This window comes from Lepidothrix coronata, unplaced genomic scaffold (genome assembly GCF_001604755.1).
Source record: "Lepidothrix coronata isolate B3197 unplaced genomic scaffold, Lepidothrix_coronata-1.0 Scaffold1561, whole genome shotgun sequence".
Taxonomy (NCBI): Eukaryota; Metazoa; Chordata; class Aves; order Passeriformes; family Pipridae; genus Lepidothrix; species Lepidothrix coronata.
This window is the reverse complement of record NW_016691741.1, coordinates 1-3162: the sequence shown is the minus strand read 5'-3', so window position 1 is coordinate 3162 and position 3162 is coordinate 1. Positions and strand designations below refer to the sequence as shown.

Below are 3162 nucleotides of genomic sequence, written 5' to 3'. Positions count from 1 at the left end.
CTCATCTTCATCCATCCCCTAAGAGGACAAAGTTGAATAACAAAAAGTAAAATATTAATAGGAACTCTTCACTCTTGCTTTCAACAGATCCCTGTACAGCATTATTAACTCCACAGTCTGGCTTCAACTCTGTAAAAAATTTTGCCCTACAACTAGACTAAAACCAGACCTTCCTCGGGACTTCCACAGATGCACGTCAGCCTGTCCACACCCAACAAATTGCAGGACCTGGGCCTGTCCCCGTATCGGCATAAATTAGGACTTGTCAAACAGGTAGGACATAGCAACAGAAGATATTTTATGAGCATAAAGATAACTGTTTCCACTGTCCCACTGCATAGCGAAAGAAAATAATAGTAATAATGACAAGCATGGCATTTCCCCCCCCCTTTATTTTGGTAGGCTCTCAGTCGCCTTTTCATTCTTTAGGCATCCAAGATAACTTCACAGAGGACGGAGACTAACGTGACAGAGAAAGGAGCTTAGAAACGGGACCCTGTCAGGCAGGGACAGCAGCATGTGCCGCGTCAGCCCTTCCCTGCCCCGCCCGCACCTGCGGCGGCCACGCCAGGGGCACCGCTGCGACCTCACACCGGGCCACCTCCCCGCCCGTTTCTAAGCCAAACTCGGCTGGGGAAGTAAACAAGTAAAACAAAAGGAAGGAGAGGGGGAAAAGGGAAAGGAGCCTGGCCCGGGGCCGCGGCGGTCGGGGAGGGGTCGGGTCGGGCGGCAGCGCCGGTTGCCCGGGCACCATCTTGGGGGCGGCCGGGGGTGAGTGAGGACGCGGCCCCGCAGCGCCGCCGGGGGCCGGCCCGGCGCTTTACCTGCTCTGCCAGCCCTGCAGGAGGTTCGTGTATTTGCTGAGCGTCCCTTCCAGCACCGGCTCCCGCCGCCTGCCGCCGCCGCCGGGCGCCTGCGCGCCCCCCGGGCTGGCCGCCGCCGAGCCGGGGCTGCTGCCGCCTCCGCCGGCCCCCCCGCCTCCATCCAGCCTCCCCGCGGCCGCCGCCCGGCCCGGGAGCCCGCGGCTGGCGGAGGAGGACGAGGGGGACGAGCCTGCCGACGTGGGGCGGCTGCTGCTGCGGCTGCTGCTGTTGCTGCCGCCGCCCTCGCTCGCCGCCGCTTTCTCCATGGAGCCCCGCGGGGGAGGCTGCCCGCCCGCTCCGGCCGCGGCTGCCGCCCGTGCCCGGCAAAGCCCTGACTCACAGGCGGCGCGGAGAGGGGCGGCGCCCGGGGGAGAAGGGGCCGGGCCGCACCGGGCGAGGGAACCGCCGCGCCGCCTCCTCGCCGGGCGGTGCGGGGAGTTAGGCGGCGGTCGGTGCCCCCCGGCTCCGCGGGGTCCCGCCCGCCGCCCCCCCGAGCGCCCCGCCCGCCCGAACCGGAGGCAGGGCGCTGCTGCGGCGCCGGGGGCCGCGCAGGGGCGGGGGCCGCACACGCACACGCGGAGGCACAGGGCGAACGGGGAGAGGCACAGCACACACGCAGACTGCATGGTGCCCGCGGCCGGCACACGCCATGCGACGCGGAGGGGTGACCCCAAAGGACACGGTGCCCGGGTGTGGGGCGGGCGTGCAGCCCCACGGCGTGGCAGGCGCAGAGCACACACCGACACCGCCTCCGGCCCCGGCGGCGGCACCGCGCCCCCCGTGACGCACCCGCCACATGACAGGCACTCACCCGAGGAGCGGCGGGATGAGCGCTGGGACACCACCGGGGAGCGGGGTGCCGGGACCATAAAGCCTGGGACTGACACTCACAAAAGCTGTGCCCACCGGAGCACAAAGCGGAGCGCCCGAGGTGGGGGTTCTTGGTACGGGCGGATGCACATCACTGCCCCTCACCATGGAGCGTGACACCAAGGAGGTGGCTGTCCGTGCTGCAGTACACCAGCAGCACAGCTGTGCCCGCACACATGAGGTAGGTGGTGCGTCCAGCACTCAGGAACACAGTATTCTTGCTTAACCCACAGCAGGTAATGTATATGAACAGACCATATATCATTCATCCAGACTTTGCAAAACAAACATTATTGTAAAGCCACATTTCCTGAAAACAGAGGATTTAACCCCAAGATCACCATTAAAAAGCTTAGTGGGTCCTTGTACAGTCAGCTTCGTACAAAGCTATGGGGTTACATACCCTCAAATCACTTCTTTGGCCATCACTTCTATGGCCTCAGTTACATTACAACGTGTATCTTCAGAGCATACCAGAGATGTCAGTATTCTTCTTGACCTTTTACAATTGAAGAATGAAATATAGAGGAGACTCAGAGAGTCTATGAAAAATATAAACTCAGCTTAGCTCCTGTGCTTTAACCGTGTGGAAAGTTTAGCAGTCCTGCGCACAACAGACTTTTTGAGTGTAGTATCATGTGTGCCCTGTGTTACGCGCCTCAGAAAATACTCAAACCATCTGAATCCACACACAGATGTCTACATTCCCTATATAAATCAGCATGGAGAGGTGGGATCCTAACTTAAATTCTCCCAGTTTTCTCTCTGGAAAATCCTACCATATGTGTTGTGGTTGGGTAGCTGAAGTGTTGGGCAACCTGATCCTGAATTTTGGGTGGTTAAACTTCTCATGTTATAGCTAAATACTGAGGCACTGCAGTCTGGAAACTTGATTTTAATATTTCATTGATGGAACATTTAATGCACATCTCCTGCAGTACAGAGAAAGATTAGGAACTCAGTTAATTTTAAAACCAAAATATTTTAGAGTAAATATTTTCTCAGGTCAGAGCTGTTGATTGTGATGTTCATGTAAAATTACCCAATCATTGTTACTGTGTAAAGAAACCTTCTTACCACAACCTGAAAATCCTCATTCTTAGGCTCAACTCTTCATCTGATGACCACAGTGTTCAGAAGACATTGGATGAACAAGGCATGCTCCTTCAGGAAGCTCAGATCCTGCTCGCTCAGGATAAGGATTGTCCTTAATTTGTCTTCCTAACGTTACAATGGCAGCCCAAAGCTGTGGAAACAATACGCTTTAATGAGGTAACTGTGTCACCCCATCAGCTACTGCAGCACGTTACCTATGTATGTTCTACATTATAGGTAGTGAATGTAATATTTTCTGCCTTCCACAGAATTTGCTGAAAGATAATTCTGTCAGGAAAAGAAGCCACCTTACACATGAATAGAAATGCCTCTC

The 3162-nt window shown here is 56.5% G+C and overlaps 1 long non-coding RNA gene across 1 annotated transcript; it reads left to right on the top strand.

Moving 5' to 3' along the window:
* Positions 1–765: 765 nt before the first annotated feature.
* LOC108510607 lies at positions 766–3162 on the top strand. The gene is made up of 3 exons (XR_001878849.1): positions 766–847; positions 2837–3005; positions 3098–3162. It is a non-coding gene; the product is annotated as an uncharacterized LOC108510607 (long non-coding RNA).